The following is a 26,585-nucleotide window of genomic DNA, read 5'->3' as shown; positions in this document are numbered from 1 at the left end:
CCCAGGAGTCTGATGTTATGGACTCCCACATGCGAAGAAAGTGGGATAGTCTCCCCCCTACAGGAGAAGTGTGAACAGGGAGCGATGGAGAACTAAAGTTGCTTTCCCTGCTGCACCCCTCCAGAGGAAAAGGAAGAGGCAGAGTGCTGCTGGGCGGTCCCTCTAGTGCGTACACTACCCCTGCCCCTGCGCCTGAAGGATCTAAAAGGGAGAGCTCCTGAAGATTGCTGTCCTGCCGCATGGAGCCTGCCACGAAAGGAAGCACCACGACCAAATCCTCTAAACCTCCTAAATGATTTTAACGAAGAGGAGGTGGCTGCTTGCAGTCCCAAGGATCTTGCCGTGGCTCTACTCTCCTTAAACCGCTCCAAGGCAGCGTCGACTTTTGATCAAAAAAGTTTGTCTCCATCAAATGGCAGATCAAGCAGTGTGGTCTCAACATCAGGAGAAAACCCTGACGATCGCAGACAGGCATGCCGCCTCGTCGCTATGGACGTGCCCATAGCCCTGGCCACCGAGTCCGAGGTGTCCAGCCAAGATTGAATCACCTGGGTCGCCGCCACCTGAGCGTCTGACAAAAGGTTCTGCACCTCCTGCGACAATCCAGGGTGCCCCTTAGCCTCGTCCATAAGGGCATAAATTTAACGTCCTAAAATGCAAGTAGCATTTTTGAATTTCAAAGCCATGTTACATGACGAGAAGGCCTTGTTAGCTGAGTGGTCCATTCTCTTAGACTCCCTGTCCGCAGGAACTCCGGGAAACGATCCAGGAGCAGAACGAGAGGAACAGGAAGCTTGCACAACCAAACTCTCCGGAGTCAGGTGCTTGGACAAAAATGCCGGATCACCTGGGGCCACTCAATATCGTCTCGCCACCAACCTGCTCACAGCAGTCGTAGTCACCGGCTTCTTCCAAACTTCCCTAATGGGGTCCATAAGAGCCTCATTGAATGGAAGAAGCGGCTCCGCCACAGCTGATGCCAGATGCAACACCTCAGTAAGGATGTTGGTCTTAACTTCCGCAGCTGGAAGAGGAAGGTCCAAAACGTCTGCTGCCTTCCGCATCACTGCATGAAAAGAGGCAGCCTCCTCTGTATACACCCCCGGAGAAGCCAAGTCCCACTCCGGGGAAGTGTCTAGACCGCTTGCCGTGTCCAAACCCTGCAGGTCAGGTCTCCTGACGGCTCCATGATCTCTCCTTCTTCCAAGTGCTGCTTCTCGTATTCCTGCTCCTCCAGCAGCCTCAGAGCCAACCTTCTGGAGCAGAGCCTGGACTCGATGCCCGGAGTCGATAAGGCGTCAGCCGACGCCGAAGACCTCGGATGTCGTCGATCCCTGGAGTCATCCGACGCCGGATCCCTCGGCGCCACAGGCATCTTTAAGGTGGATTGGATCTGTGGTGAATCCATCGGCGCCGGGACGGCGGACGTCGTTGGCGTTACTGGTCTTCTGGGCGACACCGTAGGCATCGGCGCCAAAGCAGTACTTCCCAAAGGAAGAAAGAGCATGAAGGACGTCGGCCTGTAAGAAGCCAGAACACCCATGTCGAAGGCCAAAGGGCCTGACGGCCCTGCATGCACACCTCCAGGCGCCATGGTGGCAAAGATATTAAACATAGCATTGAGAAATTCTGCCGGATCCGTGCCCGGCGCCGGGAACGCCGGATCAGCTTGAGGAGCCGGTGCTTGGGGTAAAGCTGGCGTCGGCTCAGGCATCTCCTGCTCCGGAGAAGCCCTCGGCTCCTGATGCGGATCAACTTTATACACCGACAGAGGAGACGCCGGTGAAGCTGGAGTCGGCGGAGGCCTAACAGTTGGGCTGACCTCCCACGTCGGTCGGCGCCGAGCCAATGGTGATCTCGAACAGGAGCGGTCCCTGCTCGACCGGCGCCGTGATCCATGCCGGCGCCGAAAGTCCCGATGACGCCGATGAGACCTCGAGGATTTAGAAGAAGATTCTCTGTGGTGATGCTTCTCCTTCTTCTTCTTGGACCGAGCCAGAAATAACTTGGCCTCCCGTTCTTTCAGGGCCTTTGGATTCATGCGTTGACATGAACCACACGCCTTGACTTCGTGGTCAGAACTAAGACACCACAAGCAATTGTCATGTGGGTCCGTGACCGACAACCGACCTCCTCACTGCTTACAGGGTTTAAAACCCGACTTCCTAGGCTGCGACATTGTTACACCGAAGTGAAACTGTAGCTCCCTGGTAGCCTTGAAGAAAAAAACGTTACTCAAGGCGCGGAAAAAAGGGAACTGACGTCTGCATGTCGATGAGGACCTTTTATTGCCTGGATGACGTCATACGGCGTCGCGTGGAGTCGGGCAATTGTGACGTCATCGTCGACGTGCAGAGCTAGAAGAAAATTTCAGTCGAAAGCTGGCGCGTGGGGAAAATTCTTTAGGTATGGAATCCACAGGTAATTGTATCCATCAGAAACACACCCTCAGCGGCACAGAGGTGGCCGGGTGCAGTGTGCAAAACAGGCGTCAGGTTTCAGGTAGAAAACAATGGAGGGACCCGGGGGTCACTCTAGCGGTGCAGGCAGGCACAGGGGGGGCTTTTCGGGACAGCCACCACCTGGGCTAGGCAGAGGGTCGCCTGGGGGTCAATCCTGCACTGGAGTTCGGTTCCTTCAGGTCCTGGGGCTGCGGGTGCAGTGTTGGTTCCAGGCATCGGGCCCTTGTTACAGGAAGTCCCGGTCAGGGGGAGCTTCTGGATTCTCTCTGCAGGCGTCGCTCTGGGGGCTCAGGGAGGTCGTCTCTGGTTACTCACGGGCTCGCAGTCGCCGGGGAGTCCTCCCTGAGGTGTTGGTCCTCTGAATCTCAAGCCAGGGGCGTCTGGTGCAGAGTGAGAAGTCTCACGCTTCCGGCGGGAAAGTTGCAGTCTTGGAAAGTTGCTTCTTTGTTGCAAAGAAGTAGCTGGTTTTGAACAGGGCCGCTGTTCACGGGAGTTTCTTGGTCCTTTAGTCCAGGGCAGTCCTCTGTGGCTTCAGAGGTCGCTGGTCCCTGTCGGATGCGTTGCTGGTTGCAGGTTTTCGAAGTTGGAGACAGGCCGGTAGGGCTGGGGCCAAAGCAGTTGTCGTCTTCCTCCTTCTCTGCAGGATTGTAGGTCAGCAGTCCCTCTTGTTTCTTCAGGTTGCAGGAATCTGACTTCCTGGGATCTGGGGTGCCCCTAAATACTAAATTTAGGGGGGTGTTTAGGTCTGGTAGGACAGTAGCCAATGGCTACTGTCCTTGAGGGTGGCTACACCATCTTTGTGCCTCCTCCCTGTGGGAAGGGGGGCACATCCCTAATCATATTGGGGGAATCCTCCAAACTCAAGATGGAGGATTTCTAAAGGCAGGGGTCACTTCTGCTCAGGACACCTTAGGGGTTGTCCTGACTGGTGGGTGACTCCTCCTTGTTTTTCTCATGCTCTCCTCCAGCCTTGCCACCAAAAGTGGGAGCAATGGCCGGAGGGGCGCGCATCTCCACTAGCTGGGATGCCCTGGGGCACTGTAACAATGAGGCTCACCGCCAGGTGTTACAGTTCCTGCAGGGGGAGGTGTGAAGCACCTCCACCCAGTACAGGCTTTGTTCCTGGCCACAGAGTGACAAAGGCACTCTCCCCATGAGGCCAGCAACATGTCTGGTGTGTGGCAGGCTGGCAGAAACTGGTCAGCCTATACTAGAAGGTGGATTGGTATTCAGGGGGTGTAAGGAAATGGCTCCCTGTTGCAATTACCCCCCACTTTTTGCCTGATACTGATGCTGACTTGACTGAGAAATGTGCTGGGACCCTGCTAACCAGGCCCCAGCACCAGTGTTCTTTCACCTAAAATGTACCATTGTTTCCACAACTGGCACACCCCTGGTACACAGATAAGTCCCTTGTAAAAGGTACCAGTGGTACCAAGGGCCCTGTGATCAGGGAAGGTCCCTAAGGGCTGCAGCATATGTTGTGCCACCCAAAGAGACCCCTCATCTACACATGCACACTGCCATTGTAGACTGTGTGTGTTGGTGGGGAGAAAAAGGCAAAGTCGACATGGCATCCCCCTCAGGATGCCAAGCCCACAAAATACTGCCTGTGGCATAGGTAAGTCACCCCTCTAGCAGGCCTTACAGCCCTAAGGCAGGGTGCACTATACCACAGGTGAGGGCATAGCTGCATGAGCAATATGCCCCTACAGTGTCTAAGTCCATTCTTAGACATTGTAAGTACAGTGTGGCCATATTAAGTATACGGTCTGGGAGTTTGTCAAAAACGAACTCCACAGCTCCATAATGGCTACACTGAATACTGGGAAGTTTGGTATCAAGCTTCTCAGAATAATAAACCCACACTGATTCCAGTGTTGGATTTATTAAAACATGCACCCAGAGGGCATCTTAGAGATGCCCCCTACATTTTACCCAATCCTTCAGTGCAGGACTGACTGGTCTGTGCCAGACTGCTGCTGAGAGACGAGTTTCTGACCCCCTGGGGTGAGGGCCTTTGTGCTATCTGAGGACAGAAACAAAGCCTGCTCTGGGTGGAGGTGCTTCACACCTCCCCCTGCAGGAACTGTAACACCTAGCAGTGAGCCTCAAAGGCTCAGGCTTCGTGTTACAATGCCCCAGGGCACTCCAGCTAGTGGAGATGACCGCCCCCTGGACACAGCCCCCACTTTTGGCGACAAGTCCAGGAGAGATCATGAGAAAAACAAGGAGGAGTCACCCACCAGTCAGGACAGCCCCTAAGGTGTCCTGAGCTGAGGTGACCCCTGCCTTTAGAAATCCTCCATCTTGATTTTGGAGGATTCCCCCAATAGGAATAGGGATGTGCTCCCCTCCCCTCAGGGAGGAGGCACAAAGAGGGTGTAGCCACCCTCAAGGACACCAGCCATTGGCTACTGCCCTCCCAGACCTAAACACACCCCTAAATTCAGTATTTAGGGGCACCCCAGAACCTAGGAAACTAGATTCCTGCAACCTAAGACGAAGAAGGACTGCTGACCTGAAGCCCTGCAGAGAAGACAGAGACACCAACTGCTTTGGCCCCAGCCCTACCGGCCTGTCTCCCCACTTCGGAGAAAAACGGCAACAGCGACACGTTCCCCAGGGTCCAGCGACCTCTGAAGCCTCAGAGGACTACCCTGCATCTAAAAGGACCAAGAACTCCAGAGGACAGCGGCCCTGTTCCAAAGAAGCCAAAACTTGCAACAAAGAAACAACCTTAAAAGGACTCCACGTTTCCCGCCGGAAGCGTGAGACTTTCCACTCTGCACCCGACGCCCCCGGCTCGACCTGCGGAGAAACAACACTACAGGGAGGACTCCCCGGCGACTGCAAGCCCGTGAGTAGCCAGAGTTGTCCCCCCTGAGCCCCCACAGCGACACCGGCAGAGGGAATCCCGAGGCTCCCCCTGACCGCGACTGCCTGCTTCCAAGAACCCGACGCCTGGTAAAGACATTGCACCTGCAGCCCCCAGGACCTGAAGGATCCGACCTCCAGTGCAGAAGCGACCCCCAGGTGGCCCTCTCCCTTGCCCAGGTGGTGGCTACCAAGAGGAGCCCCCCCTTGCCTGCATGCTTTGCTGAAGAGACCCCTGGGTCTCCCTTTGAAACCTATTGCAAACCCGACACCTGTTTGCACGCTGCACCCGGCCGCCCCCGTGCCGCTGAGGGTGTACTTTTTAGGCGGACTTGTGTCCCCCCCCCCCGGTGCCCTACAAAACCCCCCTGGTCTGCCCTCCGAAGTCACAGGTACTTACCTGCTGGCAGACTGGAACCGGGGCACCCCCTTCTCCATTGAAGCCTATGTGTTTTGGGCACCACTTTGACCTCTGCACCTGACCGGCCCTGAGCCTCTGGTGTGGTAACTTCGGGGTTGCTCTGAACCCCCAACGGTGGGCTACCTTGGACCCAACTTTGAACCCTGTAGGTGGTTTACTTACCTGCAAAACTAACCAAAACCTACCTCCCCCCAGGAACTGTTGAAAATTGCACTGTGTCTAGTTTTAAAATAGCTTATTGCCATTTTTGCCAAAACTGTACATGCTATTTTGCTGATTCAAAGTTCCTATGATACCTAAGTGGAGTACCTTTCATTTGAAGTATTGATTGTAAATCTTGAACCTGTGGTTCTTAAAATAAACTAAGAAAATATATTTTTCTATACAAAAACCTATTGGCCTGGAATTGTCTGAGTGTGTGTTCCTCATTTATTGCCTGTGTGTATGTACAACAAATGCTTAACACTACCCTCTGATAAGCCTACTGCTCGTCCACACTACCACAAAATAGAGCATTAGAATTATCTCTTTTTGCCACTATCCTACCTCTAAGGGGAACCTCTTGGACTCTGTGCATGCTATTTCTTACTTTGAAATAGTACATACAGGGCCAACTTCCTACAGGGGTCATCTCCAAGATGCCCTGTGGGTATATGTTACAATAAATTTCACACTGGCATCAGTGTGCATTTATTGTGCTGAGAAGTTTGATACCAAACTTCCCAGTTTTCGGTGTAGCCATTATGGAACTGTGGAGTTTGTGCTTGACAAACTCCCAGACCATATACTCTTATGGCTACCCTGCACTTACAATGTCTAAGGTTTGCTTAGACACTGTAGGGGCATAGTGCTTATGCACATATGCCCTCACGTGGGGTATATTGCACCCTGCCTTAGGGCTGTAAGGCCTGCTAGAGGGGTGACTTATCTATGCCATAGGCAGTGTGAGGTTGGCATGGTACTCTGAGGGGAGTGCCATGTCGACTTAGTCTTTTTCTCCCCACCAGCACACTCAAACTGTGAGGCAGTGTGCATGGGCTGAGTGAGGGGTCCCCAGGGTGGCATAAGACATGCTGCAGCCCTTAGAGACCGTCCCTGGCATCAGGGCTCTTAATACCAGGGGTACCAGTTAAAAGGTACTTACCTGAGTGCCAGGGTTGTGCCAATTGTGGAGACAAAGGTACAGTTTAGGGAAAGAACACTAGTGTTGGGGCCTGGTTAGCAGGGTCCCAGCACACTTTCAATCAAAACGTAGCATCAGCAAAGGCAAAAAGTTAGGGGGTAACCATGCCAAGGAGGCATTTCCTTACACTCCAGTTATAGCTGTTTTTTAGGAGCGACCGCAAAGCGCACGTCCCCTGCTGTAATCTCTCTTTGGGCTTCTAACCACGCCCATGTCACGTCAGTCACTTTAATTGGTTTGTGGGATTCCTTTTAAAATCTGATTGCTTTCATTAGTGAAAGGCATGCATTTGTCATGCCTTTTCCGGTGTTTAGCCCTCCTCAAGCGGATCGACCAACTATTGAAAACATACGAGGCTCAATGTTTTCTGTCTGGTTTCTGGGCTACTTTTTCTCTTTATTTCGCAGCGCGGTCTCGCTTGGCAGTAGTCTAGCACTTTGCATGACATCGATCCTGTTACATAGGTAATTGCACTTTTGCCAGTTGCATAAATAATTACACTTTTGCAGGTTACATGGATAATTGCACTTTTGCCAATAGGTTTGACTGCGAGTGAACTTTTATTTCCCTTTGTGTGTCTGTTTTGGGTTGTTGGCGGCCATCAGCTCACTTATGTGAAACTTTTACTTTTCAGTTTATATGACAAGAAAAGTCTGGTTAGTTATGTGAAATTGTTTTACTTTAAATTTTTAATTTATGTGGCAAGGAAAGTCCAGTTAGGAGTTTACAATGCTAATAGCTCTAAATTGAGCAACCGCGAGACCCATTACATTGCAAAGGCTTGTTCTACCCATCCAGTTGGCAAGGGGCTATTTGTAGCTGGCCACGTCGCACAGCTCTCTAGCGTCGCTCCCCTGTTAAGGAAGCAAACGGCCAGGAGGGGCCTCCGAACTCCTGGCCGTTTGATCCACCTCTTGTTTATGGCCCCCAAGGTGTGAGGAGGGAGGAGTGAGACCAGGAGGTCCTTTTAAGGGGGGACCTCGCAGAGCTGGGCCTCTTTGGTTGCAATGGAGCAGCAATCTCTGCTTTTGCAGAGATTTCATCTGACATGGTACGTGGTACTGCAGTATCACATGACTCTCTCATAGCAGCAGGCAGGGTCTGTGGAGCAAAAAACAGTTTTACTGCACATACCATTGGACAGGGTCCATGCTAGGTGGAGAGCCATTAGCGGCAAAGATTTTACAAAGCATTTAAAGATTGAACACCGGGTGTCCCCTACAAAGGGGTGTACAAAATGGGTAGGTAATTGGTCATCCATGATTGGCATATTTGATTTATTGGTAAGTCCTTAGCACAGTGCACTACAACGGTACGCGAGCTATGGTGCGGAGGTTTCAGTGAAGGTTTTTAGGTAGCTTTCACCTCCTAGGTATGCAGTGGGCAAGTCAAGACTTTACAGGAAGTGCATGCCCACGGGTTGGGGGTGTCATGTTCCTTAGTCGAAACCTTTGTATGCTTCTTGGCAGGGCCGGTTCCGGCGAGTGTAGGGCAACCCTCAGTGCATTTCAACACCCAGTCAATCACTGGGGGTGCCATTGGCCCCTGGAAGGACTCAAGGACCTGGGCATGGAGAGTGATTGAACAGAAGGGAGGTGCCGATTGCCGGAGGACAAGATCACGGCACGGCAGGCCGACATCCGCAGGTGCGTAGCAAGGATAAAGCGATGCTAGCCGCAAATCAGCGCCTCCTAGGCGGGCCCAACTCCGCAGCTAGGATTATTCCAGCGGGCAGAATATTTGCCAGGTGGCTAGCAAGGGCAGCAGCGAAGAGAAAGAAATACCGGCACTTGTGGCTGTCAGTTCGGAAGGAATGCAATGGTACCTTATTGTGGCGCACTCCTTGGTGCACCAGTCAGCAGCTTCAGCCTCAGGCAGAGAAGGCTTTGGGGTCACACTTGACCGCCAGTGGTGCGGTGAAATGGCCCAATGCATGGTTTAGCCAGGGACCCGCAAAGAGCAGTACCTTACAGGATATGTTCCCAATTGTCCTACTCTCTCCATCGGTGGCCACAATGGTTAGCTAGCAAGAGGATTGCATTCTGGCGGACAACGTGACCGTAGTGCAGGCCATCTATTGTCAGTCAGGGAATCGCCCAGTATTGGTAGGGTTGTTGAGGGAGCTGGTGGGCGTTTGCTGGTTATAAAGAATGGAATGATGCGGACAGGAGACCGTTCATGACGAGCGTAGGAGCCAATGTAGGAGGCTTGCCTGGCCTGTAGCGGGTAGCAGAGGTACTTACACCTTGTGCCAGGTCCAGTTATCCCTTATTAGTGTAGAAGAGGTGTTTCTAGCAGCTTAGGCGGATAGAGGGTAGCTATGGCAAAGCAGCTTAGGCTGAACTAGGAGACATGTAAAGCTCCTACGATACCACTGGTGTCATATGCACAAGATCATAAGAAAACACAATACACAGAAGGACTCAAAATGAAGGTACTTTATTTTATGACAATATGCCAAAAGTATCTCAGTGAGTACCCTCAGTATGAGGATAAGATATATACACAAGATATATGTACACAAACCAAATTTATGCAGGTAATAGCAAGAAAAGTGATGCAAGCAGCGTAAAGTTACAGTAGATTGCAATAGGAGCACATAGGCATAGGGGCAACGCAAACCATATACTACAAGAGTGGAATGCGAACCACAAATGGACCCCAAACCTAGGTGGGGGGGGCACTCCCGGCCAGCTGTAACACACAGGACAAGGAGCTGTTGTTCGGTTAAATTTCCCCCGGCTTTCCATGGAGTGTTCTGCACCTTATAGTTAAGGGCAAAGGCGAAGGGCAGCACTTCCGTTAGGGCACTAAGATGGGGGTGATCTCAAAAGAGGGCAGGACACAGCAGAGCGGAAATTACAGCGCTCAAAACTGAACAGAAAGGAAAAGGCAGGGGTTTGTTTGAGAGGAATAGGGGACCCCCCCACTATTGTTGCCCGACAGAACTAATCAGGAGGTACATGGCATGCCGTCCCTCACAACCAGGATACCTATTGCTTCAACTAGACGGCCAGCCTTAACACAGTTCCAAGATAAGAGTGTCTTGAGGGGGGCAATAGCAAAAGCAGGGTACCAAGGGTGGAAATGGCAGACACATACGAGGTGGGATAAGGGCATGGCCATGGCGCTAAACATAGTGAATGTATTGTGGCATGGTGGAGCCATAACATGTGCTGTAACAGAAGTCAAGAAAATTGTGTGTTAATGCTTTCCTTCTCGTCCATATAGGGCTGCGACAGTATGGTGATGGGGCCACTCCTTGGTGGCCAGAGCAGAACGCCGGGCCAACGAGGGTGGCTGGAACCCGGTTTCAGTAACATCAAACTTGCCTGGACGGGAACCCCACGTATGAGCTGGGCCATGTGGAGACTAGAGTTGGCCAGCTGGTGGGGAAGAGAGGGTTGAAGCCTGACATGCTTGTAATACACCTGGGAACACAACTTAACTACTGATGTGAGAGGTCCACTGCGGCAGGCCTTGATGCATGGTATAGCCAGAATTGCCACCAGAATGAAAGATGGGGAAATGACTTGGTCTGAGATGATCCCAGGGGAGGTGTAGCAAGGTGCCAGGTCCCCGGCCACAATGTAAATGTCCAGACAGAGATTCAACCGCCGCTACAATTATTGAGAATCAGCAGGGATTTGTTTTCAGCAGACGGGGTACACCGGTCTGATGCGGGCACGTATATTCTAATAATACTAGAGAAGCTCTCGAGATAGCAGCATGTAATTAGCAAGTAAGGGAGGAACACAGGTGGGGGGGGCCTCGGTTATAGCGAGATGCCATCCCCGAGGCTTGGCCGAGTTACAGGGTGATCCTAAAGCTTTAAAATTGATTAAGAGGCCTCCAGATGGTGATTCCTGGAGCCAAAAACGATTCCTCAGGCTACTTGGAGCCTTTACGGTGGGGCCTGGGATGACGCGACAGCGCCCCTTAATCCAGCAAGGGATAGTTGGAATCCTGAGCAACTGTGGAGACTGGCCGGGGTCTCACTCTGACTTGTCAGGAGCATGACAAAATTGATAAAGTGGTAATACCACAAGAAAGGAACGAGCTGTAAGATGCTAAGCACGTTGGTGCAGAGAACACCAGACGGAACAGCTCTAGCTTTCTCAGGATGGGTGTCGGCCAATGTTTAATAAACTCGTCTCCGACACCGGGATTGCCCGTAAGCTAACCCAACCTGTGAAAATAATAAACTTGCGACATATTATACCCACAAATGTTGTCTTAGCATTTATGTTGCATGCATGATATTGTGATAAACGCCAATTGCACACACCCTAAGGGACTAGGGGTATCAGCGCTATGTAGCTGGCCACGTCGCACGTAGGGCGACAATAGGGGGGACAGCTCTCTAGCGTCGCTCCCCTGTTAAGGAAGCAAATGGCCAGGAGGGGCCTCCGTACTTAAGGAGGGTGGTCCACCTCTTGTTTATGGCCCCCAAGGTGTGAGGAGGGAGGAGTGAGGCCAGGAGGTCCTTTTAAGGGGGACCTCGCAGGGCTGGGCCTCTTTGGGCGAAAGGTGAGCAACCTCCCACCCACCCCTACGTCATGGCAAACAGGAGCCTTGATGCATTTATAGAGGAAGAGATGGTCACATAAGTGACATATATGTTTAAAACATGATTTTCTTTACAGGAAATTCAAGAATCGTCGCAAAGCGGAGTTACAGGGCGATCCTAAAGCTTTAAAATTGATTAAGAGGCCTCCAGATGGTGATTTCTGGAACCAAAAACTATTCCTCAGGCTACTTGGAGCCTTTACGGCGGGGCCTGGGATGACGCTTCGGTGCTCCTTAATCCCGCAAGGGACAGTTGGAATCCTGAGCAACTGTGGAGACTGGCCGGGGTCTCGCTCTGACTTGTCAGGAGCATGACAAAATTGATAAAGTGGTAATACCACAAGAAAGGAACGAGCTGTAAGATGCTAAGCACGTTGGTGCAGAGAACACCAGACGGAACAGCTCTAGCTTTCTCAGGATGGGTGTCGGCCAATGTTGAAGAAACTCGCCTCCGACACCGGGATCGCCCGTAAGCTAACCCAACCTGTGAAAATAATAAACTTGCGACATATTATTCCCACAAATGTTGTCCTAGCATTTATGTCGCATGCATGATATTGTGATAAATGCCAATTGCACACACCCTAAGGGACTAGGGGTAGCAGCGCTATGTTTGCTTGCTTGATGGGCCACGAATTACTTGCTACCCCACTAGCAATGAGGGACTTTGAAGTGTTAGAGGAACCTCAAAAAAGATTTTAAAAAGGAGGCTGGTTAGAGTGACAAGTTGATAACCAGAACCACGGGGAGGACCTGCACTGCTGAAACAAAGTGTACAGGGGATTTGTAATCTCTCTGGATGAACAAGATTTAACTAGAGAAAGTGGCGAGCAGACCTGGCAAAGGTGGGTAAAGCTGATGTTTTTTTTAATGGGGGGAGTTCCCTCATACAGTAGATTGATACAAAGCGTACACGGACGAGTTGCCCGCCAGCGTTATACTTGGAAAGTTCTTTGTACGGATGCCGAACGGGATTTTCTCTAGTTTCCAGTTACACGCGCTCTCCACGGACTTGTAAACAGGTCTGAACAATCGATGGCTACAAACAATAGCTTTCAGCTACAGCGACGTTCTTGAACTCGGGCGGGATTTTTTCCCCTACTGTCCCCGCTGAAGCCCGCACTTCCTCGAGTGACGTCTCTGAATCTAGAGCAGACTCAGCTACAACGAGGGCGTTTATCAGTTCATCTCAAAGACAAATATTAACTGACACGCAAGAACAAACCTGTGCGTTGTCCAGCGCCCCCTAGTGGGTGAGGCTGGCCCTGAAACAAACTGAAAACACCAAGGAAGCGCATCGCTCTGGCTCCTCAGGTGTGCCGGTTGAGGTCACACTAGCAGGAGTGTAAGGCAACCCGGTCCTACAGCCCCTGACAGTAGGGAGGCGGGGGTGGGGATGTGGCTCTAGCTGTCACAGGTCCCCTCAACAATTCAGTGGGGACCCACTCAGCCCAAAGCCGATGAATATCTGTGAGATATGCAGGGCTTTAAGTGGGATGAAAAAGGAGGGGTGTCTATAAAAAAGGCGAGACCTATGTAATTAAGGGAGGACGTGGCTCAAACATGTAAACTACATTTCTGTTATTCCCACAGTGTCACCAAACTGGTATTGTGGTGCCTCTATGATCTTTTTTGCATGAGTGTTAGCTGTTTAGGATCTGGCACTAATTGAGTAATATGCTACACAGAAAACAAGCATTGGCAAAGCCAATAGGTCTCGTCTAAGAAAGAGCTATTGGCTTTGCCAATGCGTTTTAGCCATGTTGTTCACCAGCATGGCGAATGTTCAGCACAGTTAAAAGTTAGTGGCATAAAGGAGAGTAGCGCGGAGTGTCGTAGAGTGGCATGGCAAAGAGTGAGTAGAGTGTTGTGTGTTGGAGTGTCATAATGCGGAGTCGTGCATAATGGCATACACTGGAGTGGCATAGAGTAAAGTGGACTGGTGTGGAGTGCACTGACATAAAATGTTGCAGAGTATACTGGCATAGAGTGCACTGGCATTGAATTCAGCAGCGTACATTGCAGAGTCATAGAATGCAGTGGTGTAAATGAGAATGGTGCGTAGTAGAGTGCAATGGTACAGAGGGGAGTGGTGCAGAATAGAGTGGCGCAGAATAGAGTGCCACAGAGCAGAGTGGCACAGAGTGCAGTGGTGCAGAGTACAGTGGCAAAGAGTGGTGCAAAGGCGTAGAGCTGAGTGTTGCAGAGGGCAGTGGCGTAGAGTTAAGCGGAGTGGCATGGAGTGCAGTGGCATAAAGTCGAATGGCGCAGAGTGCAGTATTGTAGAGTGGTGTAGAGTAGCATAAAGGCATGGAGTGGTGCAGAGTGCAGTGGCATGGAGTGGTGTAAAGTGGGGTGGTGCAAAGTAGAGTGCAATGATGTGGAGTAGTTCAGAGTGGAATGACACAGGGTGGAGTATTCAAGATGTGGTAGCATACTGCCATTACAGAAAACACATTTTCAATTGAAATGGGCATTATATTTGCGCAGACCTACAGTTTTACTAATAAAACAATACTGTGCACAGACGAAAATGTGTGGAAAATGCACCACCTAGTGTAATGATGTGTTTGATGATATTAAATTATTTGTTACCAACACACTTCAGAAATAACAAAAATGTGCTTCCTTTGTACTCCTAATTCTGATATATTCTGAAATACTTAGACAGTTAATTTAAATGTTATCGTGTGCTAGAATAAAACGTGTTCCTACCCCCAGTATCTAGCAGGTTTGTCACATATATCACAGTGCCTGACATTTGACCGCAGTCTATGAATGCATAACAAATATGACGAGATAAGAATAAGATTTACCAGCCAGTTTAGAGAAAGGGAGCACTTGGAAGGCTACTGTAAATAAATAAATCCAGCAAATGGAAAACAAGAACATGTGAGTTACAAAGCCAATGGCAGGCAACAGGCAGAATGCATTCCTAAGTCCACTTTCTAAATGTCTCCAAGATGTCCTTAGCAAACCAGACAGCTGTGCTGCCTGGTAGGCTGCAACCTAAAAACTACTCAGGCTTCTTTGCCACAGCCATCACCCACACTATCCCCTTGTTAAAATCACCACAGTTAACCTTCTCAAGCAATTGTCCATTTGGCTGAAAGCAAAAAGTATGACCTGGAAATGCTATTTAACCATCATATTGTCTGTTTTGAGGGCAAGCAACTCCCACTGCTACAGATGCCTTATTACGCAAAGCAATCTTCTGGCCACACCTTGTAGCGAAGGCTAGGAGAAGCAAGAATTATATCCAGCCAACCTTACTTTCCTCCCTTTCAATTTTTTTGTGTATAGTGACTCACTGTCGCAGATAAATAGGTCGCAATTGTCTGCAGGTAGAACATGTGGCGTTTAACATCTCAAAGAAAATCTTGTTCTTCATTATACAATATAGTGGCTCCAGTAAGTGCGTCAATGTCTTGCTAAATAGACACAAAAGAGTGTCATACGTTTCTGACTGTCCCCACTATGATACGTGCTGAACCAACTTTTGATGAGATTAGAAGCATGTGGCATTAAGATATGGATGTCTTTATGTAATTGCAATTGTCCATAATTTCTTAAAATAATTACACATGTGCACAGTTAAATACTGTCATATCTTGCTCACAATTTTACCTGGCATCTCAACTGCTAACATTGCAAGTGGTTTATGACATTAATGTGGAAATCTAATAGTTGCAGTTTCATATTTTGCACAGCCCACATTATTGTAGGTCATCTTGGAACACCTGTTCTTCAAAGTAAGTAAATTGGTACTTAATTTAATTGATATTCCTTGCAATATATTCATTAGATGTTCCTAGCTGTTGGCATGCTTGTGCAAAACAGCTCATAATGACAACGTGCCTAGTGATCTGAAATGTAGATTGTCTCACGTTATCGAAGGTAAGTAACTTGTTCTTTTGATGGATACAAACTAAGTGGATTCTCCACCTTATGAATAGAGTCCCAAAGCAGTACAGAACTCGGAGGTGGGTGCCTGTCTGATTACACCAAGAAATCCTGTAAGACAGATCGTGCAAAATGGCCGTCCCTCCGAAACCCAGAGTCCAAGCAGTAATGCTTTGCAAAGGTATGGAGGGACGCCCAAGTTGCCCCCTTGCAAATATCAACCACTGGAACCCCCCTTGCCAGGGACAAAGAAGCAGACTTAGCCCTGGTGGAGTGGGCTCTGATACCTTCAGGGGGAACTTTTTTGCCAATGAGTAGCAGATCTTGATACAAAGGATAACCCCACCTGGAGATAGTTCTTTTATGGACTGCTCTGCCCTTCCTCTGTCCAACGTACCCCACGAACAGCTGATATTCCAGGCGGAAGTCCTTCGTCCTTTTAATGTAGAAACTAAGCGCCCTTTTAGGGTCCAAACGGTGGAGTCTTTCTTCCTCCTTCGAGGGGTGAGGAGGAGGGTAGAAAGAAGGAAGGGTAGTAGTCTGCCCTATATGAAAAGGAGTGACAACTTTTGGCAGGAAAGCCATCCTGGTTTTAACACCACTTTATCTGGGAAAAACAAGGTAAAGGGTGTGTAGCCGGGCGCCAGAACACCGGCTACCATCAATGGTGGCCCCCAGGCAGCAGAATACCCTTGGGGCACCGCCGGAGTTGACCCGAAAGGGGAATGCATTGGGAATCCGGATATCCAGATTCCCTTAGCAATAAAGGACGGACTTCTGCGGCAGCCCATGGAGGAAAAGGAGAGGAACGCAGAAGGAACAGGACGACAGCCGGATCAGAAGAGACCAGAAGACCTAAAGAAAAAAGGAACCTCAGACGAAGGGCAAGGAGGCCCAGAGACGGGAGGATTCCGCCACATCCCTGGAGGGGCATGGCTCAAGCAGGTACGGTCCTGCTTTGAGAGTGGGATTAAAGCCCTGGTGGGGAGGGAGGAGGGAGGTAAAAGTGAAAAGAGGGAGGAAAGGGAAGGGAATTAAACAAAGTACAGGACGAGGAAAAGAAGGAAAGCTAGCGGGGTTCCCTATACAGGTTGCTAAAGGAATTACCTGACATTTATATATATATATTTTTTTTTTGGGGGGTGTTTGTTGTTGGTTGTTCTGGTGAAAAGGGGTGAATCCTATCCTTTACGTACGTCCCCCATCACTAACACCAGCACTTACCTTCCTACACGGGCGTTGCGAGATTTAAGTGTTTGCTTGAGAGGTCTAGCCCGCATAGAAGACTATATTAATTGGTTATTCTACCCCCCCCCACAACTCTGTTTCCTATCACCTCACCGCACCCCCTCAAGACCCTCCCACTTTACTAAAACGACCCCAAAACAACCCCGAAGTAAAGACTTACCTTGCCTTCTTTCTTTTCCCGGTTCCCCTGACGACGCCACTCCGCCACGAGACCTTCGGCTGGACCAAAGAGAACCTGACAAGAAGGAAGAGAAAGAAAGAGTTATATTCACTGGGAGATAGAGACTTATGGACTGACAGAAAATAACTCTGTATTACCAATAAACGTGAATCTTCCACACACCTAAACCCGAGTTGTATTATATGTCCTTGTCGGTACACCCACCGCTATAGGGGGGTTTTACAGAAAGAGCTTGGAGCTCAGTAACCCGCCTAGCAGAGGTTATGGCAACAAGAAAAACTGTCTTAAGCACTAACGGGCAAGAGTGCATGGGCTCAAATGGAGACCCCGATTAAAAAAGTTAAAACATGATTCAGGTCCCACTGAGGCACATTAAAACGAGTGGGAGGAAACTTATTAAGTAAACCCTTAAGAAACCTAACTACAATAGTGATTTAAACAATGAGGGCTGATACGGGAGGCAAAGAAAGGCTGACAAAGCAGCTAAATAACCTTTAACCGTAGCCACCGCACAACCCTTCTTTGCTAAGTCCAAAGCAAACAATAAAATATCAGAAAGGTGGGCCTTCAAAGGGTCAATTTGCTTTTCTCCACACCAAGCCACGAATTTTGCCCACCTACCGGCATAAATGATCTTAGTGGAGTGTCGCCTGGCCGATAAAATAACATCCACTACATCTGGTGAGAGAGAAAAGGAACTCAGGTTGCCCCGTCCAATCTCCAGGCATGAAGGTGCAGGCTCTGGAGGTGGGGGCGTAGAACCTGTCCCTACGACTGCGAGAGGAGGTCTGCACTGAGAGGGAGACGAAGCGGAGGGCACAGCGAGAGTTGGAGAAGGTCCGTGTACCACACCCTTCTTGGCCAATCTGGGATATTAAAATAACCTGAGCCCGATCTTGGCGAATCTTCCTCAGCACCCGAGGAATCAAGGGTATGGGGGAAACGCGTAAAGCAATTGGTTGCACCAAGAGATCTGAAAGGCGTCCCCCAACGCTCCTGGCACCAGATACTGGAGGTTGCAGAATGATGGGCAGTGCGCGTTCTTCCTAGTGGCAAACAGATCTATCACCGGCGTACCCAACGTCCGAAAAATGTGCAGGACCAGATCCGGATGGAGACGCCACTCATGATCGGCCCGAAAGGAGCCGACTGAGAGAGTCCACACGCACGTTGAGCACCCCGGCCAGATGATTTTTTATCAAGCAAATCCGTTGGTCCTGAAGCCAGGACCAGAGTCGCAGAGCTTCTCTGCAGAGAAGATACGACCCTACTCCTCCCTGCTTGTTTTTAAACCACATTGCGGTAGTGTTGTCCGTCAGGACCTGAACTGACTGACCGCGAAGGGACAGGAGGAAGGCCCTGAGAGCCAAGCCTATCGCCCGCAATTCCAACAGATTGATATGAAAAGTCTGCTCCACTGGAGACCAACGACCTTTGATCTCCAGGTCCCCCAGATGAGCTCCCCACCCCAGAGTGGAAGCATCCGTCATGACCGTGGCCACCGGCAGCGGCAGTGAAAACGGCCTTCCTTGCGAAAGGTTGCTGTCCACAGCCCACCATCGTAGATCCGCTGCAGCGTCTCTGGAGATCGTTATCGAATCCTGGAGATCCCCTTTGTGTTGAAACCACTGCCTGCAGAGGCACCATTGGAGAGCCCTCATGTGCCAACGTGCATGAGTGACCAACAGAATGCAAGAAGCAAACAAACCGAGCAGGAGTAAGACCTTGCGGACTGGAACAACTGCTCCATTTTGAAACATTGGAATCAACGCCTGAATATCCTGGCGCCGCTGAGGCGGAGGATAGGCCCGATTTAGTGTTGTGTCCAGTACTGCCCCTATGAACAGGAGGTGTTGAGAGGGCTCCAGGTGAGATTTAGGTACGTTGATTGAAAAACCCAGCCTGAACAACAACTGAGTTGTCATCCGCAAGTGATGCAACACAAGCTCTGGAGACTTGACTTTGATCAAACAATCATTCAGGTAAGGGAATACCGGTATCCCCTCCCTTCTGAGACTTGCTGCCACCACTGCCATCACCTTTGTGAAGACTCAAGGTGCCAAAGTAAGAACAAACGGGAGGACCGCAAACTGGTAGTGTTGCGATCTGACCACAAATTGGAGGTACTTCCTGTGCGACTTGAGTATAGGGATATGAAAGTACGCATCCTGCAAGTCGACAGATACCATCCAATCGTCTTTGTTCAACGCCAGAAGTACCTGCGCTAGAGTCAGCATCTTGAATTTCTCCGATTTGAGGAACCAATTAAAAATCCTCAGGTCTAGGATTGGTCTCAAACGACCGCCCTTCTTGGGGATCAGGAAATATCTTGAATAACAACCCTGACCCCTTTCCTGCTCTGGAACCAACTCCACCGCACCTTTTGATAACAGGGTCTGAACTTCCTGTTGCAACAACAGGAGATGGTCTTCTGAACAAAACAAGGGACGGGGAGGGAAGGGAGGAGGAAACTCCTGAAAAGGGAGAGCGTATCCTTTTCTCACAATGTTTAGCACCCATGAGTCTGATGTAACTAACTCCCACTCGTGGAGAAAAAGACGTAATCTTCCCCCTACAGGAGAAGTATGATCGACAAAGGGGAGAAAACTAGGGCTGCTTCCCTTGCTGTTGTCCTCCAGAGGAAGAGGATGATGTAAGGTGCTGCTGGGTGGCCTCTCTCATTCTAACCCTCCCCCACCCTCTAAAGAACTGATATGGGAGGCTAGTAGGATGCTGGACTGAGGACTGGGGTCTCCCTCGATAAGCTGCCCCACGTCCAAACCCCCTGAACCTACGAAAGGACCTAAAAGGGGTAGAGGGAGGCTTGCAAACCTAAAGACTTTGCCGTGGCCCGGCTGTCTTTAAAGCGCTCCAGGGCAGAGTCTGCTTTATCTCCAAACAGTTTCTCCCCATCAAACGGCAAATCCAACAAGGTGGTCTGTACATCTGTAGAAAATCCAGAGGACCTTAACCAAGCGTGCCTCCTAGTAGCAATAGATGTACCCATTGCCCTGGCCACCGAGTCTGTAGAGTCCAGGCCAGACTGAATTATCTGCTTCGCCGCAGCCTGCGCATCAGACAGGAGTTCCACAAAAGGTCTCTGTATATCCTGCGGCAGATCAGGAACCATGGCTTTTGCAGAGTCTATGAGGGTATGGACATACCTACCCAGCACACAGGTGGCGTTTGCAGTCTTAAATGCCATGCTGCAAGAAGAAAAAGTCTTCTTTGCGGATTGCTCCATCTGCTTGGATTCCCTGTCAGATGGAATCACAGGGAAAGAGCCAGGAGCAGACCTCATAGAGCAAGATGCCTGGACCACCAAACTTTCCGGGGTAGGATGTTGAGATAAAAACCCTGGATCGCAAGGTGCTACTCTACATCTTCTTGCCACAGCTCTATTCACCGTAGGAGACGAAACTGACTTCCTCCACAGTTCTAAAATGGGTTCCGTAAGAGCCTCATTGAAAGGAAGCAAAGGGTCTGCAGAAGCCGAAGAAGGATGCAGCACTTCCGTTAATATGTTGGTTTTAACTTCTGCAGCAGGCAATGGAAGTTCTAAAAAGTCCACTGCCTTCCTGATGACTATGTGAAACGAAGCTGCCTCCTCCATAAATTCCCCGGTAAAGACAAGTCCCATTCTGGGGAAGTATCCAGCCCACTGGCCGACTCCAAGCCCTGATACTCTCCCAAGGGCTCGACAATCTCTCCTTACTCGAACTGCCTTTGATATTCCTCCTCTTCCAAGAGGTGCAAGGCCTTCCTACGCAACCTCAAACGAGCCTCCAACCTCGGCGTTGACATGGAGTTTGTCGACATCGAAGACACCTGCTTCAACACCTGACTAGGCGTCGGAGAGGAGGGTTGACTCCGCTGGAATCCATCACCCGAGTCCGGCGCCGGCACGGATCCTAATGAGGCTGAAGATGCATGTGACTCTACCATCGGCTGACGGGGTGATGATATCGGCGCCATAGATATAGTTGGCGATGTCATGGGATTCACAGGACCTCGAGGCGATGTCATCAGCGCCGGTCCGGTACCCTCAGCCGGATAGAACGGCATAAACGGTGCCGCCTTGTACGGAGCCGGGGATCCCAAAGAAAATGCCAATGGACCCATGGGACCAGCCGGTGCACCAGCAGGGGCCATGGTGTTGAACATAGCAAACATGGCATTCAAGAATGCCGCCAGATCCGCTCCTGGAGCCAGGAAGGCAGAATACCGCAGGTCTTGTTGCATCCGTACTTGCTGACCATCTGACTCTTGAGCAGCAGGTGAAAACTGAGGACTGTCCTGAGGTGCCACAACCTCAAAGACGGACGGTGCAGGAGAAGCCTTAGGACTCTGGGGTTGCGGAGTCACCGTCGGACTCACCTCCCACGTCGCACGGCACCGGCGAGATGGAGACCTTGATAGGCTCTGAGCCGAACTGCGCCGAGAGTCATGACGCGTGGGAAGAGGATCTTTTATGGCTCCTACGACCCTTCTTCGCTTTTGCCAAAAAGAGTTTGTCCTCCCTTTCCTTTAAGGCCTTAGGATTCATGATCTGGCAAAGACACCAAAGACAATCAACATGAGGGTCAGTGACCGACATGCGACCGCCACACTCTCTGCAAGGCTTGAAACAGGACTTCCTCGGGGGAGACATAGTAACTACAAGGGTAACAATAAGAAACCTCCAACAGAAGCGAGAGCTAACAAAAAAACTTTAGTGTTGAAGGCACGGAAAAAAGGGAACTGACGTCAGCACACCACCGAGGACCTCTTATTGGCACATTGATGTCAGACGGAGTCGCGTGGACGTGCTCGTTGACGTAGAGAGCTGGGGAGAAGATTTTCTGTTGGATGCTGGCGCAAGGGTGAATTGATACGGTGAGGAATCCACAGGCAGTTTGTATCCATCAGAATATGAGGCGAATGTTAGACACTGATTAGGCTTATCTACCCAAATGCTGTGGTCTGATGCATCCTGTGAAACAGTACATCTGACTGGAGTCAATAGGACTGGAAAGACCGGAGATGAGTGAACTGTACAAATACACCATGTAAAAATATAGAAAATACAACAATTTTAACTGAACAGAGTATGTCAAACATGAATGTGTTACAGTGGTTTCAGAATAAGAAAATCATCTAGCAGCGTGTAATACAAACTGAAATGTAAACAGGAACGTATACCTCCTATAAGTAGTAGTAGTGGCACGCTTTTGCTTCATAGTCGCAAAGCAGAAAGGTTCACCTATGCCATTAATATTGTGATGTGGATAGAATATTAGAAAAAAATAATATCTGGTGTAGGGTGTCGATCGATCTTCCCTGGCAGCCAACTGCTGAAGTTAAAGTGTCATGTGGAAAGGTAAACTGTATTTCACTACTGCAAAAGAGTTCAAAACGGGTGGCTGTAATGGCAGAAATGGACACTGACACCTAAATTAAGAATGGAAAAAGGATGGCGCATTGTATGCATGTCCAACTTCATTTCATGCTGCTGAAAGGAGCCATTTGCTGAATTACCTTCAAAGAAAAACGCAGAAAAACCGTCCCTAGAAGCAAGAAAAGTCTTAGCGATCCCAAACCTAAAAGGTAAACTTTCCTTGCTGAATCACACAAATATGACAGCCTAAGAAGTCAAATACATAAAGCCACTGAAGCCCAATAGTGAATTTCTATATCTCAAGACAAACAGTCCGATGCACGCTAGAAAAGGGGACTTTGTTATGTCGTGCAAAATGCTGGTTAAACAACAACAAAAGTTGACGCTAGTCCATTGTACCTTTGCCGTTTGCCCTAAACACTGTCACTACCGCATATTTGATCAAGTAAAAAAGCGCAAGCGCTATGGAGGGAGCAGCAGCAGAGGGATTGGGAGGTTGGAGAAATAGTACCTCAATCACATCAGGAGCAGAGGACGGGCATTGACCAACTTTAATCAATCTGTGCTTGGTCCCTGCGCCACGAAAATAATCTGAAATTACGTTTCACATCCACTGGCTCAGTGCTTAATTTGTGCTTGTTGTTTCCGGTGCTGAGCACCGACACTTATTTTTTAGGGCAGGGGCTTATTCTTCTGCCTCAAACATATGCTGAGAGCAAAAGACACATATGGGACAGACGGGGGAGGGAAAAACGAAAAAGCGTCACACAGGGAAAAAGTAGAAAGCTGCAAGAGTGAGCTGAAGGGGCAGGGATTGGCTTTATATGTACTGAAGAGGCCCGAGATGGCTTCAGGATTACGCCGCCTAAGTATTCCGTGTTCAAACATTTAAATGCTGCAGCCGCGAATTTAGGAGGAGGGCTTTGGGCACCGGCACTTTTTTACTTACAAATTAAGCACTGTACTGGCTGATTACGGAATTGGCAAAGAAGAGCTACCTGAAGGCAGCAAATGGTAAGCACTGGGTGGGCTCGAAGCCCTTCTCTGTATACAAGAGTGTCTCGCAGCGAGACGCCTGCACTAGCGCATGCACTCACATGCTCGACCCTAAAAAACAGCCTGGAAATAGCTAGCACTGCTAAGGATTACAACATTAAATAAAATATGTAAAATATAAACTAGACCTAAATCGTCGACATGGATGACCCTAACATTTTTTACATTCACAGTTCAGAAATCAATCAGGTTTTCAGCAGTAAGGTTCAGGACAATGATAGAGGACACAATAGGGACCCGTTTCTTGTCAGTTTGTGGTTATTGCCGGGTCTGAGACTCGAATGGACCCTGCCCACTTAAAGCCCAGGAGATACGGGAGACCCTTCTTCATATTTGCAAGAGAGGGGCCTTTTATTTAGCATTACTCAGGTGCTTTTCTGAAGAACAAATGACATTTCCTGATGTTCCTTTTAGTCATTTGGTGTTCCTGCAATAGCTCATTCGATAGGAAAACACACTTTCAGCGTTGCTTACAACAGTTATGCCTTTTGCATTGTGGAGAGGGTTGAAAAGTGCACTGTGTCCTCAGTTACTGTCCTCAGTAACTGCACTGTGGTGCTTTTTTCACACAAATACTGCCCACGACACCCCATGACATCAGCGCGCGTCCACAGCATGGAATATACCAGTAACCACCAGCGATGGATCACCCAGTAGGGCAGTGGTCCCCAAACTTTTTAATGCTGCGCCCCCCCAGTTAAAAAATAAAAATCCTTGGGCCCCCCTTCAGAATTCTTCACAATTATTTTATAAAGATTGCAATGTTTAAATATGGCTAGGCCTATTTAAACATTGCAGTTAAGTACTGTTACCTTTTTAACAATGCAATAACATGCTTCTGCTTAAAACAGAGCCCTGTTATCAGTAAAATGTTCCTTTTGGCCAGAGCCTGGCGCCCCCCCTGGGATCACTTGAGGACCCCCTAGAGGGGCCCGCCCCCCAGTTTGAAGACCTCTGCAGTAGGGGATGTAGGCACTGCCTTTGCTTTCCGCCCCTCAGTTCAAGAACATGAAGCTGTGCACCACTTCTTTATACCTTCAGAGTGAAGGCAGAAAATGCGCACACGAGCGACACGCTGTGGCCGGTGAAGATATCTCATCCTAGCCAACATGCACATTTTGTTGTCTGAGGCAGGGCTATGTTTCGGGAGGCTGGCTGTCAAAGAGGCCTCAGAGGCCTCTAACAGATTGCTGTCTGCCAGCACTCTCACTAGTTAGACCTAGAGTAACTTCGCAGCGTGACTGACAGTCAGGGAGCCAACCCCTCGGATGACTAAGAGGAAAATTGTGAAGAAACTTCTTCTTGTTCTCATTTAGGTGATGGCCTATAGGAGGCCATCAATACTACTATCCAACAGTCCATCCAAAGAGCTTTGGTAACTGCTTTAAAACCATTCACTAGATAACGACAGCGCATGTACCCGTCATTGGGGGGGGGACCAACCCAAGGGTGAATCTACCACTTCTAATCAGGAGGGTTCTACAAAGATGGCAAAAGAGGCTGAGCAAGAATCTAAGCACTGGGTTCCCTCGTTCCTGGTAGACTATAACTTACGCGCACCAGTTGGCACCCCTTGCTTCTGGAGTGAAACAAAGAAGGTTAATGATACAGAAGGTCAAATTCTTTCCTCTTAGTCATCAGTCAGAGCTGTTTTAATTCAGTCCAGAAGACATAGTCCGCCCCACGTCGGTTGACCTAATGCCCGGACCAGCTGGGGCCGTGTATGTCCCATCCCATTTAAGGGAGGCATTTGATTAAGAGGTCCGGGAAAGGTTTGAGTAGAATGTCCCAGCTTCTCTTAGTAGGGCAAAGTTGGTGCAATCCACGGAATCCACCCAACTATGTTACTTTTCAAGATGAAATCCACCAGATGATGAGGCGCACTGGAGACTGAGGATGGGGTTGAAATCCCAACCCTTTTGATGGGCGGTGGGGCAAGGCCTGCTGCAATTGTCTTGATGACAGGACCAAGCTCATGGAGGCGCATTCTTCCCATCTAGAGCCTTGAGCGAAAGCTCTAAATTTGGCTGAGGCGATAACAGCAACATCAATGACTTCAATCCAGCCTCTGGCTACACAGGTAGCAATTATCCCCCCCGCTTTCTCCCCAAGTAAGATTTGGAGGGCAGGCTTTGGCTGTGTGTGCACAAGTGGTACATTTTAATGAAGGATATGAAGGCTCTGAAAACGATGCAAGCGTTTCACCTTGATTTTCACGAAAATTCTCACCCTTGTCCACCCTAACCTGTTATTTTCCTACAACAGCAGTCCTTTATACAAGAAACGGTAGACACAAGAGTTGTTGCACAAAGGAGCAATTTGTATAATAATGCTCTTGGTGATGCAGGGGATTCATCAGCAATTTCGTTGTGAATTCAATGGCTGGATTATTTATCCCCATTTCAAGATGAAGGGCATTCATCTGTTAAAGACCTACCAAGAGAAGCTGATCAGGTGATCCAATGCATATTTACCAATTCCTATTTTCCCACCACATTGACAACTTCTCCAGCTACAGTGGATGGGTCAAATATACAAGTTTAGAAACCTTACGTTTTGATTGTTTCCAGACCATTAGTGCTTCACAGGAGTTATAAACCCAGTTGGAATGCTTCATTTACCCAGAAACATGATTATCATGTTTTAGGAACAACAAGAGTTGATAACCCACCTACAGTGGTCAATATCTTTTCTGCAGGAGCAGATCATGGTCAAGGTAGTGAAATCAACACTTAATGGATACAGTACCTGCAGTTTCTGTCAAAGCAAAAATATGTGAACCGCCGGTCAACCATTTTGAAATGATCTTCCATTTTATATCTTATAGAAGCTGTTCTTGTGTAAAATGCTTGTTTAAATAGAAAGCTTATCAGCAAGAAAACTAAGTTCCACTGTTCCTTGCAAACCGAGATAATGCTGGTGCTGGGTAAGGGTTGTGATTGCTCGTGATAAGTTTCCAGTCTTTGACTTAAGTATGCAGAGGGCACGCAGTGGCAGCCCTGTCTGAGAGAAGTACGACTGGGGCTGTAAACTTTGAAAAGTGAGAAAATGTATTAGTTGTAAGCAATGGCTGTTCTGCCAAGACATTTAATTGCAAAACTAGTTCTTAAAATTTGTTGAAAGCAGGACTGAATTATTCGAACTTCTTGAGACTGACCATTATCTATCACTTTACAGGTTGTTTTCCAATCTGTTCATTAGGCAAACATTTGTAACTTTCTATCCCATGGTCACAGACTGAAAAGAATGCAATGGGCCTTGGGCTTGCTACAAGTACCAGAATTACTGCCAAGACACAGAACTGTTGA

At 49.2% G+C, this 26,585-nt stretch overlaps 1 protein-coding gene across 1 annotated transcript in view; it reads right to left on the bottom strand.

Moving 5' to 3' along the window:
- Positions 1–26,585, bottom strand: part of STAP2 (signal transducing adaptor family member 2) — a 423,449-nt gene that overhangs the window by 361,213 nt on the left and 35,651 nt on the right. The window contains exon 2 of the mRNA XM_069217057.1: positions 16,824–16,898. The gene's annotated coding sequence lies outside the window, so the exon portion shown is untranslated. The remainder of the gene's footprint in view (positions 1–16,823; positions 16,899–26,585) is intronic.

This window comes from Pleurodeles waltl, chromosome 12 (genome assembly GCF_031143425.1).
Source record: "Pleurodeles waltl isolate 20211129_DDA chromosome 12, aPleWal1.hap1.20221129, whole genome shotgun sequence".
Classification (NCBI taxonomy): Eukaryota; Metazoa; Chordata; class Amphibia; order Caudata; family Salamandridae; genus Pleurodeles; species Pleurodeles waltl.
This window is presented reverse-complemented; position numbering and strand designations above follow the sequence as displayed.